At 35.7% G+C, this 16,626-nt stretch overlaps 1 protein-coding gene across 1 annotated transcript in view; it reads left to right on the forward strand.

Moving 5' to 3' along the window:
- The first annotated feature begins 4,081 nt into the window (after positions 1–4,081).
- Positions 4,082–16,626, forward strand: part of LOC149176110 (protein PHYTOCHROME-DEPENDENT LATE-FLOWERING-like) — a 206,575-nt gene continuing 194,030 nt past the window's right edge. Inside the window, exon 1 of the mRNA XM_089419864.1 lies at positions 4,082–4,487. The gene's annotated coding sequence lies outside the window, so the exon portion shown is untranslated. The remainder of the gene's footprint in view (positions 4,488–16,626) is intronic.

A 16,626-nucleotide genomic window follows, 5' to 3' on the forward strand; every position in this document is an offset into this window, starting at 1 on the left:
TTTCAAATCAACATCCACATCCCAGATTACTCATGGATCGTTCAAACAATCCCATTTAAGGTGATGTCTATATATATATATATATATATATAATTTTTTTTTTTTCTTTGAAAGTGACCCCCAAAATTAGTGTTATCACTATCATTAATCCAATTTGACAAAAAAAAAACCATTTTTACTCTTCTAAAGACTTGATAATGATCAAGAAAATAAACATCACATCAAAGCAATACTTCAAAAGGAGTATTATATTCACTAATTTAAAGTAGGAAAATTTAAAAAAATTGTACTTATCTTAAAGTATAAATGCTATGGGGAATCTTTCTAATTCTTAAAATGCCAATTATAAAATATTTTGATAACTTTTTTTTGCAAAACGAAAATCTTTCATATATATATATGTTGACTTGACTGATGGGAACTTGAACCTTGAATCTCATGATTTACACAATACTTCATAAAACAACATTCACCAATTAAGCTACACCCATGGAGATTTTTTTAGTTATATTTGGGTAAAATACTTTTAGCCTATAAAACTTGGGCAATTTATTTTAAGAAGGATGTAATTTTGTGAATCTTTAAAAAAATGCAAAATGTAAATGTAAATCAATATAACTTTGTGGACATATGTTAAACTTACTTCACAAGGGAAGAAAATTAACTTCCAACTATAAAAGAACTTTCCTTACACTAAGGTTTTACTATCACCCACCAAATTTTACATTTCTATTTTTTTTTCTTTCAAAACATAAAAACTTTGCAATACTCAAAGGTTATTTGACAAACTTTTGTTGATACAATCTCAAGATCTCAATAAAAAGCACTATCATTATGTACAAACAATACTTAAACACTTAAAATAACCTTTTCACACAACTAAAATAATATATTCACAATCTTCCACTTTTGGAAAATACCTCTAGATCTCACATAAAAAAGCGGACTTCCACTTTTGGAAAATACCTCTAGATCTTACATTGTTAAGCTATTTTTTTTGTATTGAAAAATGATAAACCCTTAAATAAATAAATGTAATTTTCAGTTACACTCTTTAATCAAAATATATAGTATTAACTTAAACAACAAAGAAAGAAAGAAAGATCATTATTTTAACGTCCACGAGACTAAAGATAACTTATGGGACAAATTGCTTCTTCATCTACTTGATGTATTCGACCCTTTTCTGTAAAGCCTCACAATAAATGCTCCCACCTTCTCGACAAACCCCTTGCTAAATAAATTATCCCAAGAGCTAGTTGCCAACATATCTGCATAACTTTACCTGATGTCTTTGAAGGCCTCACATTCTAAAATGAGATGCTTTTCTGTTTCCACTTTTCTGGAAGAACAAAAAATGCCTAATATTTCCTCCCACACTTCTTTTGGCCTTTTCCAACGCCCTGTTTCACAACGAAGTTGATGAGAATTAGTCCTTAACTGAGTAATAAGAATTTTGGCTTTCCATGAGATATTGGTCTCTATGTATGCTTTTGGTTGATGACTATGTGTGGGATTAAACACTTCAATATAATACTTTTTCTTCCTTCCTAGCTCCTTATCGCAAATTATTTTCCTTGGGAAAAATAATCCCAAATTATTTTGGAAGGAGGTCCAATCGAGAAAGATACAAACTGAAAATAGTATTACAACTTCTAAATGGTTTGACTACGAAAGACAACACTATGAGCAGGATCCCAAGGTTGACGCTCCCACTTGGTCAACACTGATACTGAAATCTTCGCGGTGCAAGAGGTAGAGATGGGTATCAAGAAGTTGGGTGTCGGAAAAGCAAACGACTTAGCTGAACTCCAAGCAGAATATCTAAAGTGGGGCTCAAAGATCCTTGTAGCTCACATTACAAAAATTTTAAACAACATCATACAACAGGGGCTCCCCATAGATTGGACAACTAGTCTGGCAATACATTTTTTCAAGAGCGGTGACATCAATAATCTTTCCAATTATAGAACCATCACGATAAACCTTTTGTTTGCAAAGCTATTTGGAAGCATGGTAGAAAATAAAATTAGCAAGTGGGCAGAAGAAAGAGATAAACGTGCTAAAGGGCAAGCAGGTTTTAGACTTAAAAATTCCACAGTTGATCATTGTATAACTTTAAGGCACATCATTGAAAAAGTTTGGGAGAAAAAGGAAGAAGTCTTTTGTTGCTTTGTTGATTTCGGAAAAGCGTTTGACACGGTTCCTGGGGATAAGCTTTAACACATAATGAAGGAACTTGGTGTTCCTAAAAATTCGAGAGCAGCTGTGAACAGGCTGTATGAAGAAGTGAAAGTCAAAATTAGAACTTTAGCAGGCATTTATGAAAGTTTTAGAAGCGATATCGGGGTCAAGCAAGGTTGCCCACTGTCTCCTACCCTTTTTGGTTTATATATCGACAAGCATGTGGAGTGGTTAAGTTTGCAAGGGGGTGATGTATCTATTTGGGCAAGTTTGTTATAAGGCTTCTTTTGTATGCAGATGACCTTATTCTGATTGCTAAATCAACTCTTGGTTTGCAAGAGCACTTACTATCCCTTAAGCATTTTTGTAGAAGTGTGGGGTTGTAAGTCAATATCAGCGAAATGAAAGTAGTGGTTTTCTCTAAAAAAAAAAACATAACCAACATAAGTTATACTTTGAAGGCAACATTCTGGAAGAAGTTGCGGATTACAAATACCTCAGAATTGACTTCAACAAAAATCTAAGTTGGGATGGTTGTAGAAAGAAAAGAACTTTGTGGGGTTGGAAAGCATTTTATGCTTTTCAAAATAGGTGTAGAGAGGCAGAGTTATGAGATTAGAAAACCACTTAAACTCTTTTTGGGCTTCTAGTGATTTCGGTGATTCTCTATGGTTGTGAACTATGGGCCAACAGTACATTTGACATGCAGTGGAGACAAATTGAGAAAATTTAGAAGCATTTGATTACAAACAAATTCAAGATTAAAAGTGTTGTTCCTCATGCTATCTTGTTAAGTGAAACATGGATTGCTCCTATTGAAGCAATTGCTATGGTGCGAGTCATAAGGTATTTAAAAATTTGAGCAAATGGAAGAGGGTAGATGGCCCAAGGTTGTCTTTAATGATAGGTTGTGCAAAAAAAAAAAAAAAAAAACTCTTGGATGCAACAAAATAACAAATGGTTTAGTAAATGGGGCATTTGCTTGAACATGTGTCCCATAAACAACAAAGAGATAAAAGCTCTTGTTATGGATAAGTTCCATAAGCGTACATGGGATAAGGAGTCAGGAAAAAGAAAAAATACTATATTGAAGTGTTTAATCCCACTCATAGTCATCAACCAAAAGCATACATAGAGGCAAATATCTCTTGGAGAGCCAAAATTCTTATTGCTCAATTAAGGACTAATTCTCATCAACTCTGTTGTGAAATAGGGCGTTGGAAAAGACCAAAAAAAGTGTGGGAGGAAAGAGTATGCATTTTTTGTTCTTCCAAAAAAATGGAAACATAAAAGCATTTCATTTTAGAATGTGAGGCCTTCAAAGACAACACAGAGAGTTATGCCAATATGTTGGCAGCTAGCTCTTGGGATAATCTATTTAGTGAGGGGTTTGTCGAGAAGCTGGGAGCATTTATTGTGAGGCTTCACAGAAAAAGGGCTGAATACATCAAGCAGATGAAGAAGCAATCTGTCCCACATGCTATCTTTAGCCTCATAGACATTAAAATAATTTCTTTCTTTATTTCTTTCCAAGTAAACTTGTGACACTTATCGTTAACAAAAACTTTTACCTCTTCACTATTTATGAAACACTTATTCAAACATACATAAAAAATCAATATCTTCTTTATAATCACTAACACTACCTTCAATTAAAATCATATAATTTTTAATAATATTTAACCTCATTCCCTCACATTAAATTAAATACCATCCCAAATTACAACTTCAATCCTCTCGCTAAGCACATTATGTAAATAATATTAATAATAATAAAAATAATATTATTAATAATAAAAACGACAATAACAAATCACAATAACCCTACAAAACAAGTAATTAGTAATTAATATCCTAAAAATACAACTTCAAAACAACACAGAAAGCTGCCATAAAACGGATTGGAGTCTTACTCAATGTGGTTAATCAAATTCAGAGTCAGCGATCACTGCCATTTATAGATCACGCTAGCTTTTCCGAGAAACAAAAAGCAGCTGGTTATAGTCCCTCTGGCTGTTATAGGAGAGCTCCACAACAATCATCTACGCTGTTAAATTGCTTTCGATGTTATTTGGCTGGAGCGACAATTGTCTCATCGATTACATATTTTACGAGAGCAGTGGAATTGAGAAGCAGCCTTAGAGATTATGGTGGGCATCTCCTTCAAACTTGGGAAGACCGGGACAAAGTACTGTCCGAAATCCGTGAAAGTCAACAAGCCCCCGTCTGCTGCGACTGATCATGGCGTCAAGACCACCGATGAAGCCCCGGATTCTCAAGGTTCCAAGAGGAAAAGAACAGAAGTAAGTTTTGTCTTCAGTTTTAATTATCGAATGGTGATTTTGGTCGATGCCAATTTAAAAGCATGGAAATGGGTTTCGAATATTTTAGGTTTTTTTGGGCATTTGATACCGAATTTACTGAGCTGATGCTGGTTCAAGCATTTTATTGAGGTGTGGTAATGTGGTTGGTGCTGATGTGAGAGTAAGGAAATAGGTTCTGGATATTTTAGGTTTTCGTGTGGCACTTGAGGATAATTCTACTTGGTTGATGTTGCATGACATTACATAAGCGCCAGTTCAGACATAATATCATGCTCTATGTCAATGGGTATTCAATATTTTTGGATAGAGTGGGCACTGGGTAGGAGTGATCATGCTAGTTATTGTTATGGCTATTTTTTGGTATTTTGATGGAGAGTATGGATTAGGTTAGTGAAAATTAAGTGTAATTTAGCAGCACTGTGGCCGAATTGAACTGGAAAGGCCTAGGTACCATTTTACTGGGTGTTGTAAAGGGCGAGCTATAGTTACAGTGTGGCTGGTAACTCGGCTTGTTGTTCTGCCGGAAAGGGTGTTTGGGTCAGTAGGGAATTTGGTTCAGTGTAATAGTATGCTGTAGCTGGCTCAGGGTTCTATTGTTCCAGTTTTCTTGCATGGTTACGATTCATGGTGTTGAGATTGATAGGGATTGGATGAACTAATTCGATGATGAAGATTTCTTTCAATTATTTCCCCTGTTGGCCCGACTGGACATTCTTAAGAGATCCTATTGAAATGTCGATATGTTTGCATGTCTTTGCTTTCCATAGTTCGTGCGGGGTTGGGGTGGACACATTAACTGTTTGCGGGCACAAGTAATTGTGCATGGAGTCTAGACCAGACCCATCTAAACTTGGGTCTGATATGCCCAGATCAATGCAAAGAAGCTCGAGGTGCATATCAAACCCGTGTTTAGATGGGTTTAATTGAAAAGCTTTATGAATTGAGAGAGTCTACATTGAAATTTGTAGGTACTTGAGTTCTATTGTTTTGTGGATCGAGCTACATCAGGAGTAGAGAGTCGAGACCACTGACTAATTAGTAGTCCATGGATAAGAGGTGACTTTCTGTCTAGTAGAGAAAACTATCCACTACTTGCCAAAAAGTTTTTAGATTCGCTACTGTGGGGTTGTCATGAGAACACACATGTGCAGGCCCATGTGCTTTTGGGAGCTGGTTGTTTAGTATTTCAATTACAGAACCTCCTTGATAGACTTTATAATTTGCCATATGGGGTTGGGTACAAAACAGGTAATGTTAGTCCATGATGAGTGTAGGCCTATGTCTCTTTGGCTACTTGGTTGCCCAGTATTTTAACCACCAAGACTTATTTGCCTGACTAGAACGTATTGCCAAACAGATCCGTACTAATTTTTTAATAGATTATCTTCTTCAAAGTTCAAAATTATCATTCCATTAGGTCAACGAGGTCTATTGGACAAAAATATTACATTAGATTTAATATTGGCAGGAAGACCCACATTCTAGGATTTTTGTTTTAATTTTCCTTTTTTACTAGTTCTGCAATCACAAGTCGTATTTTAGGTTTCAGTGAACATCAAAAGCTTGATCTATATATCCTATAACAAGCATGCATATGGTTGTTACTTTGGATTTAGAATTGTTCACATGCATTAAAAATTTAAAGGATTCATTATTGAGCTAGCATGTTAACTTGTGATTAGAGGTTGCCATATTCCCCAGCCAATGAATTATGACAACTACAACATTTACAAAGTTCATCAATCATATGGTAATTTTCTGATCATCAATTTGTTAATTTTTCTCACACCAGCTCTGATTTATTTTACTTCAACAATTTATTAAAACACGAGAAAATATTTATCTCAAATATTTCTGAATTTGCCAGAAAATAAATCAGTGTGGAAAAAGTCTGCAAAAAATCGCGATTTAATCCTAAAAATGCGATTTTTTAAACTAAACTATTTAATCCCCCGACTTTTTGGCGACTTTTTCAGAAAGGAAAAAATCGCAATTTAATCGTAATACAAATCGGGAGTCGACCCAAAAAGTCGGACTCCCTCCCAGGCCACGGATAAAGAGGCCGCAAAGGCGAAAATGATATAATTTTCTGTTGTTTAATCTTAAGGCAGAGAGTGGAATCTTTCAAACATAGCCGTAGAAATTTGATGATAACGTTGTGCTGTGCAATTTGTTTTGTCGTTGAATCTTAATTTCGAGCATTATAGTTAGTTGGTGTTACTGAGAAAATTAATTGCTTAGTTGCTATATTCTGTTGAATGTTGAAACATATACGGCTATTATTGGTTTGCTCTTGCTGGATGTTATGTCTCCAAAACAATAGGGATCTATATGAGATGTACAAAAAAATACAGAGAAGAGACATTAGCCAGAGGCTAAGCTGTCAGAAGGCTGCTATAAGAAACTGAGAAGACTATGAAAAAGAAGTGCATACCTACCTCGACGAGCATGATTGTGAGACATAAGAGCAATGTGGAAAAAGTCGAAGTCGGGATTAAATCGACAAGGGTCCAAAAGTTGAAAAAGTCGTTAAAGTTTGGAGTTCGTTAAAGTTTGGAGTTTTTCGAAAAAGTCGGCAAAATTAAAAAAAATACAAAAATATTCATTTTTTAAAAAATCCGGAATTTTTCAATAAAATCCCGATTTTTTCAAACAAAAAATCAATCATTAAAAAAATACCACGATTTTTTGGAAAAAGTCCCGATTTAATCCCGACTTTTTCGATTTAATCCCGACTTTTTCAACTGGGAAAAAATCGGCAAAAAATCGGCCGATTTTATCGGCCAGCCAAAAAAATCGAAAAATCGGGATTTAATCCCGATTTTTTCCCGACTTTTTCCACACTGCATAAGAGCAAGAGGACAAGGAGTATCTAGACTAGCAAGCAAGGAAGTGTAAATAGCTGAAGAACATTCCCAAGAATCAACACTGTTATGATTGTATTTTTTGTGGATAATGTTGAAAAACATTGGTGATAAAATGCACTTAGAATGTAGACTGCAAGAGTGTAACATGCTTTTAGTGATCGAATTCACATGTAAAGAATGACATTGTAGTAAAACACTGAAAACACCTCTAAACTATGACTTCGACTCTAGATGTTAAAAAAAATGAATAATTTTGTGTGTGTGTGTGTGTGTGTTTTTTTTTTGTTTTGTTTTGTTTGTTTGTTTGTTTTGTTTTGTTTTGTTTTGTTTTTTTTTAAATTTTGCTTACTTTTTCAAAAAACTCCCGATTTTAACGAATTTTTCAACTTTTGGACCCTTGCCGAATTAATCCCGACTTCGACTTTTTCCACATTGAAATAAATATATTGGTATATTAACTTAAAAATGCAGCGGAAATAAAATGAAAAGATCAATCACACCACAACAACAAATTTACACCCAACACAATCTTCCTTCATTAAATTTCTCTGGAAAACTCCTGGTTAGATCCACAGAGAATACATAGAAAAATATAGTTGCTGGGCACCTGGAAACTCGGTGCCACTGAGAAAATTGGTGTCAGTGAATTTGGCCCTTGGAAATTTAACCACCTGAAGCAAATTGGCTATGGAGAATTAACTTGTCTCACCAGCAAATTGACCTTTCTTTCTCCATGTCTCATACGGCCCCTACACACTAGAGAAATTGGCCTCCTTGGATAATTTGGCCTCCTGCACAATTCAGCCCTCTTCTTCAGCAACTTGGCCTCCCTCTTTCCTGAACTCGGCCTCCTTGAATTTCTCAGAAAGTCCTTGCTGCATTTCTCACTTCTCATCAGTTTAGTTGAGCCTCTCGCTCTAGAGGAGGTTGCTTCCTCCACAACTGTGTGTGTCTTCACCTCTCCCTCAGGTTTATTTATAATTTCATTAAGCCAAAATCCATAACACTAATCTCCCAAGTGATCAATGGCTAGGATTAAATCCTAAGCCTTGCTTCATATCAATGGTTGAGATTATATTTAAGTCGCTTAAATAATTCTATTACTTATCCTTAGAACTTTGGCCTAATAGTCCACAATAATTAATTAGATTAATTATTGTACTTTTCTTAAGTTAACCTTATAAAAGAAATCATAATATCACTTACTCCACCAAGCAAGCACCTAAAGAGGCAATCAAATATCTTCTGCATGTTAAGACACCAAGCCAATGTAGAAGACCTTCCAAAGCTACCAAAATCAACACAATTTTGACAGTCTTAGATCACTAAAAGTAACTGAGAGCATTGAAAATATAAAAAGTAATACTAACATGCAAAGATTATGTATTTGCATTCATGTACTAACTCATGTGTATACATCTATAAACACACACACATGTATAAATGTCGGCATGTGTATCAAATGCCATGTATGTATTTTGATCAATTTGATAGTTATGACAAGCTTTTGGTTCAAAATAAAAGTTGGAATCTATAAATTGGAATTTGAAATAGTAGTTCTTAACTCTATAGTTAAAAGTTAATTGAGCTAAATTAGAAACAACTTTTGTTTGATTAGTTGAGACATGGTGTAGAAAACCAAAGTGATTTGCTATTACAAACATAAAACATCGAATTAAGAAATAATGGCCTCCGAGACACTCCAACCTATAAGTTGCATAGAAATTAATCACAGATCCAGATCTGCTGGATTTTTTGAAAAGTCGGGATCCTGATATGGGGAGACAACACACACACACATTGTCTAAAAAGAAGATGAACCAAAAACAGAAATGTCATATCTCTAAATATGTTTTGCTCCAAATCGTTTTCACAAGCTCAGAGATGCATACTGTTTTGTAAAACTTTGATTTGTGTGTTTTAGAATGGGCTTAGCAACTATTTTATAGTTTAAGTTCTGGTTTTCTGTATCAAGTTAACCTGGGATGGATTCTGGTGAATATGGATCCAGATCTGGATCTGTGGAAACATGAATCTTGCATCCTTCATAGGTAGGTCTTGTAACATAGATGTTAAGTCATTACAATTTGTATGATTAGTTAGGTGTCTTCATAATACAGAATTACCAACCACCTTGATTTAAACATTCCCCTGCCACTTTGAAGATTACATGTCCAACATATTAGTATTCCCTTGGAAGAAACAATCCTAAGAAACACCACTTAGAGTTGAAAAATAAAAGCAGCAATGCAAGATCCATGTTTCCACAGATCCAGCCACTACAATTTGCATGATTAGTTTGATTAGTTAGGTTGATGTCTGCATAATGCGGAAACCTTTAATCATTACCAACCACTTTGATTTAAGCATTTCCCTGCAACTTTGAAGGTTTCATGTCCAACATATTGGTATTCCCTTATTTGGAAGAAACAATCCTAAGAAACACCACTTAGAGTTTGAAAATAAAATCTGCAATATAAATTGGCTGAAACTAATATATGCCTGATTCTGGTAGATATGGATCCAGATCATGGATCTTGCATCCTTCATAGGTAGGTCTTGTAACATAGACTTTAAGTCATTGCAATTTGTGTAATTAGTTTTATTAGTTAGTTGATGTCTTCATAATGCAGAAACCTTGAATCATTACCAACCACCTTGATTTAAGCATTTCCCTGCAACTTTGAAGGTTGCATGTACAATCCTAAGAAACATCACTTAGAGTTGAAAAATAAAAGCAGCAATCTAAATTTGCTGAAACTAATATATGCCTGATATATGTCTCAAGATCTAAAACTTAATGGTGTGGTCTGAAGTAAAAAACTTCTGATATGCAGAATGTATATATATATATATATATTTTATTAAAAAGATGAATTGACAGATGATGATTGTTACAATGGGGTTCCTTGCTTATATACTGCGATGAGCACCCTTTGGGAAAGGGCATGATTTTATGATCGTGCCCTTTCGTCTAATTAAACCTAAAATTAAATAATAAACCTAAAATTAACTAATTTTTTACATAACATTGCCTTCCGCTCGAAAGAATGCTTTGTCCTCAAAGCATAAGTAACGACGGATGTTGTTGAAGAACGATTCATTCTCCCAGAAAGCGTCTTCTTCGGGTAAGTCCTTCCACTTGATCAGATATTCCAAGATGATCAAGGTCTCACACTTTAAAAGGTATTGGATTAATCTCTCAAGTTCCGTTTTTTTGGAGATGTGGATATCGGTATGGCTTGATGTTGATAGGATCTGACCCTGCCTTGACTTCTATTGTACGCTCAATTTCCCTATTAGGCGGCATTGTCATAGGTAGGTCTTGAAATACTTTTTTACGCTTCCGCATCAGATCTTGTATCTCTGGCGACTCTTCTCTGGTCATATTTGCAGATAACATTTCTAATTGGTGACATTGTACTATATAAGTGGGTGCTCCTTTTTGACTCAACTTCATCATCTGAGATGATGATACAACTTGATTTCTGGTGCTTGGAATCCGTGTAGTTTGTACTTCTGACCTCCCCATTTGAATTTTATAAATTGTACTTGATGGTTGGCTGCATAAGTACCTAAAGTTCGTAGTCATTGGATACCTAAGACTTCAACTACTCCTCCTAACGGTACTATGAAGAACGAAGACTCTAAATTAAAGTCTTGAATCTGCAAATTGACCTTATGGCATTTCCCCACCTTTTCAATCTTCTTACTGTTAGCTACCATCACTTTCATGTTTGGTAAAGGAAATGAAAAGATATTGAGTCTCTTTGCCACGGTTGCATCTAAAAAATTGTGTGTGCTTCTAGAGTCGATGAGAACCACTATGTTGTTCTTCTTTATGTGTCCTTTTAACTTTAAGGTATGAGGTTGTGATATACCTGTCATGGTTGATAATGACACTTGCGGAATACTCCCGTCATCTAATTCTGGTGAGAATTCTGCGGCATCTTCTATTTCTTCTATGTCAGAATCTTGACTGTTTGAATCATTGGTTGCTTCGCAATTATATAGGTTCTTTGGTTCTTTTCCTTTAGCACATCTATGTTTGGGGTCCCACTTCTCACCACAGCGTTTACATTTACCCTCTTTTATCCTTTGCATTTCCACATTAGATTTTTCATCTTCACGACGATGTGGTGGAACATATCTCGTATTATTTGAGTCCACATACTGGGGTATCCTTCCTCTTGAATATGTTTTTTTTCGCTTTTGACCAAAATATTGGTTCGAATTTCTTTTCGGCTGTTTTTGCTTTTCGTCTTGCTACTTCTATTGATTTAATGTCATGCATCTCAAGTTTTGCTTGTAAATGGGTTTTGAGTCCCGAAACGTATGACTGAATTAGACGAGATTCTGATAACCCAGGTACTCGTGTTACTAAGGTCTCCCATTCTTGAGTGTATTTGTCCACACTTCCGTTTTGTCGTAATTTGATGAGTTTTGAAAAGAACTCTTCTTCCTTTACACCTTGGAATCTTTTAAAGAATGCATCTTTAAATTTTATCCAGCTAATGACGTGTGCTGTCTTTTTCCATCACATATACCAATTATATGCTTCCCCTTCCATTTTCATGGATGCGTGCCTAAGCCTTTCGTCATCGTCATTGATGTCATATATCTCAAAGTATGTTTCTGCTTTATTTATCCATGCAACGTTGTTTTTTTCGTTTCCATCGAATTTAGGGATCTCGACTTTTGCCCTTCGCTGGTATGTTGCTAATGGTTGAGTGAAAAAGGGGTGTTGATTGGTAAAGGTATCCCAGAGTTGCTTGTTTGTAAGGGTTGTGTTACTCACTTCTTGGTGGGGTGTCGCTGATTTTTTTGGGGATTCAACTTTTTCATGAGAGTCTGTTGACTTTGTTGAATTTGATGAGATGTGTTCTTGATTCTCTTCATTTTCTTTTAGTAGTTGTTCGGGTGTACAATTCGACTTTTTACACAGAATTTTCAGCATTGTTAAGACCTCTCTGATGTCTGCTTCTGTTTGGACATGTTGATTTTCCATCTTTATTTTTATTCGATTTGTCGTATAATGAAGATTTTTTATTTGGTCAGCCTGCCCCTCAATCGTGGTTGTTATTTATCTTATGCTCCAAGTCCAACAATTATTTTTGGAAATCCGCCATTGTCGTTGTCGACATTGAGCGGGTTTGCACGTCATTATCCCTATCCGCTTCAACATTATCACCGCAAATAAAAGGAACGCCAGAATTTAGCGTTATCACCACAGGTAGAAGAAAAGTGACAGTTCAACGTATCTGCAGCGTAATGGAACCGCAGAGCCCAGCGCAAGGGAGCTGAGAATTTCAACGTTGGTTCAGCGTATCCGCAGAGCCCACGCAATGGAACCCAGGAAAAAATGAAGCAGGCGTCTTGTTGATTCAGTGTGTCACTTCCCTGGTTCTGCTAATGTTTCAGCGTATCACTCAAGGTGAAATACGCACAGCGAGAGCAGTCCAGGCGGGAAGTGCGTAGATAGGGTGTCGACAGTGAGTATGGCAGCGGAAGGTAAGTACAGTGATAGCAGTGGACAGATGCGTGAAACCAGCAGTGGATGGATGCGTGAAACCAACACACGTGGGAGGATTCGACCGCTTTGATACCAATGAAGTAAAAAATTTCTGATATGCAGAAAATATATATATATATATATATATATTTATTAAAAATATGATATTGACAGATGATGATGAATTGACAATGATGATTGTTACAATATTCCTTGCCATGGGCACCCTTTGGGAAAGGGCAGGATCTTATGATCGTGCCCTTTTGTCTAATTAAACCTAAAATTAACTAATTTTTTACATAACATGGTCCTTTGTGCTAAATTTCGAAGGGATCTTTGGAGAATTTAAAACTGTTCTGATCCTTCATTTTTCTTCTTTCTCTAGTTTTAAGCATCGATGATTTAGCAGGGGATCTGTGGATGATAAATATGACTTTTAGTTCATAGTTGTAGCAAAGCTAACTAGCAGAGTTTCCAATTTGGATTTTAATTATAAATGTTATCTTGGGTTTTTTTATTTTCAGTCATTAACACTTATTAAATATTTTGCTATCATTTGTGCCGCTAGCATTGCTGGACATTTGGGAGTTAATATAATTTTGTAGTTCTATGCATTGGTGTCTATATTGTTTAGGTTTGTTGCAACATGCTCTAATGTCCAAGAACCAAGAATAGAGAATAGAGGACAGATAACAAATAACATAATCTAATCAAATATTAAACAGAAAAGAAAATAACACTCCAAGATGTCGGGTGGTGTTTAAAGATAGTTGTATCAGTAACACGCAATGCATTATGATTAGAACATCACAATGCATAATGAACAATATTAGATCATCTCAACATACGATCATGATTCTCGTTGCTGTATATTCGATCCAGAGGGTCCTTTATACATAAGTATCAAATCTAACCGATGTCCTTGAATTATGGAGGATTTGGTCCAATGATGAGGCTTTGTCACTACAATGGTTTTTGGCAAATCCATGCTATCTTTCCGGCTATATTTATGTCAGTGAGTTGATTGTTCAAGTTTATCCAATGTTCTAGTCAATTCCTTTGACTATTTAGTTGGTGATACCACTAGTCGACAAATGTCTTCTAGTCGGTTGCATGACCAACCCGTCGACTACTCAGTAGATTGCCTCGCAAGGTGATCATTCGACTGATTGTTTAGTGTTAGTCAACCCTTTGACGGACTGTCTCCAGAAGCTCTAGAGGTGTGATGAACCAACATAACCTTAGGTTCCAACAGGCTTATCTGAGATCTTTAGAAATGGTGTAAAATATAGTTGACCAAACCATCATCTATGCCTTAATTTGTGCTTCCCATTTGTCATATTTCCTTGCAATTTTGTTTGTCTCCATATATAGAGTTTGTTCTATTGAATAGTTTGTATCTAAGAAAAAATATATAATTACTCTCTAGGATCTATCCATTCCATTCTCTATTACCATGCTATCCTCTTAAGCTAGACCTCTAGAAATGGTGTAAAATATAGTCAATCTCAACCTTCATTTCTGCTCAAATCCGTGCCTCCAATGTGTCATGTTTGTTTGCAATTTTGTATTTCTTCATATCCATAGTATGCTATATTTAATAGTTTGTAGCTTAGAATATAATCAATCATCATGCTCTACCCATTTTCTTAAGTCCTCCTGTTGAGTTTTCCTTGTTGAGAAATCTAGTGCAACTAGATTAGGATGATTTCTCTTCCTTGATAACTATTTGTGATGTTCTTTTACTTAACTTGATGTACTTGTAATTAACTTCTTTTTTTCTCTTTATTATTATTGGGTTCTAATCATCAAACAACTACCAAACTATGAAGATTAATGAGACAAGAGGACACAAATGTATGTTGCTAGCTAGGGCCAAAACCTCTCCCCTTGAGAGGAAAACTCACAAGAATCCTTCTCTTCTTATAGAATCTTCAAATGACGAATTCCAAGACCTAAAACCCTTGACAAAGAGCCCTCCAAGACCAATTCAACCTTACCTTTGATTTGCTTGTCCTTCACAAAGTCAACCCAAGTCAAACTAGCTTTAACTCTTTCAGATTTTGACCTCACTTCAGATTTTCGGCTTCTTCTTCAGGTTTGCACTTTTCGGCCCTCCTGCAATCTCTGTAATTTCGCACATGTGAGTGGTTTAGGGCAGAATTATATTCCTTTTCTCCTTCGCTTGGCTTGATCTTCTTCCCTAGGCAACTCGGCTTGCAAACTGATCTTCTTGACACCTTATTTCAGTTCCTTTGATGTGACTGCAGTTCGGTCTTGCTGCAACTAGAAAATGCCCTAATTATCTTCACACGTGTGAAAGGAATAGCCCAAAAATAGTCCTTAAAAATTTCGGCTTCTCTTCTTTTACTGTCACTAGCCCTTTGGATTCCTTTTCTTCTTGGATCTAACTTCTTTTCTTACATAATTGAATGTGTTGGATGTGTCGTCAAATGAGATCGAATACCTCTTATACATAGGCTTCTAGAGAGCCCTAATTAGGCTGACTTGACTTCTCTTGTAGGCCAACTTGTTGACTACTACGCCGATTTGATCTTGAAGGGTCTTTAGACATGACTTTCACTCAATTAAATACTTTTGGCTTGATACATGATGCCCAATAGGGTCCTTTACATATGACAATGACCCTTTGACCCTTAGACTTTATGAAAATGCCCTAGAAGCACTCAATGGGTGCTTGACCTACAAATAAAATGACCTTGAGCATGAAACCCATGCTACAAAATAATAATAATAAATTTTCTTTTTCTTTTTACATCAAATGCATAAAATCTTGATTACGTAAGACATTATGAAGACTGAACCTAGTTACATATTTTCAACACTCCATCTTAACTAGGGAGGTATTCATAATACATTCAAGGTACATGGACATTTTCATACTGAAGAATTCTCATAAGAAGAGTCAGATTGGTAAGCCATCATATATATATATCAATGCATCTCATCATATCAACCAACATTGTCACATAACAAGGCCTTGACTAACAACTCTATCTCTCCACAAGATTATAACACAATGTTGGGGAGACTAATGATTTATAGACACCTTCATCATTGTCTCTCAAGGCACATACCCCATCTGGATGTTCACAAGGTATGTCCTTCTAGGATCATTCCCATCTTGGATTTACACATCCTCATGGAATTTCCTCTTCGACTACTCTTGCCTATTGGATGGCCTACCTCATTCGCAAAGAGTATCGAAATTCAGATGCTTACCCAATTCTCCATTCTTTCTTCATAAAGAAGACAAGAATGATGTGTCTATATCTCCCTCTCAATTAGGGAAGATCTACTCATTCCTATAAAAGGAACATACCCAAGGTCCCTCTTAACTAGGGACTTGTCCAAGCTCCCTCTCAACTAGGGATTTGTGTTAAATTTTGGTTAACATGTTCTTTGCTTAGGACAATTACTTCAATGTTCAACATTGGCCCTTGTATCAATCCATTTTATTTATCAAAATAGTAACAGAAGAAAGAACATAAACGATAAATGAGGAAGACAAGCCAAGACAATAGAACACAAGGGTATGTCTCAAGCCAGGGAAAAACCCCAAGATGGGGAAAACCCTTTATCAAATCTTCTTATTATTAGTATCAAGTGTTCAACAGAGAAAGGGTACAATAATTCAGAATCAAAATTGTCTTGCCAAATTAGAGATCCAATATCACTGCCCCTAGACAAAGAGTGTCCTCATAAGTTGATGACATAC

This window comes from Pinus tabuliformis, chromosome 4_1 (genome assembly GCF_031772625.1).
Source record: "Pinus tabuliformis cultivar Carrire ecotype Pingquan chromosome 4_1, CPIR1, whole genome shotgun sequence".
Classification (NCBI taxonomy): domain Eukaryota; kingdom Viridiplantae; phylum Streptophyta; class Pinopsida; order Pinales; family Pinaceae; genus Pinus; species Pinus tabuliformis.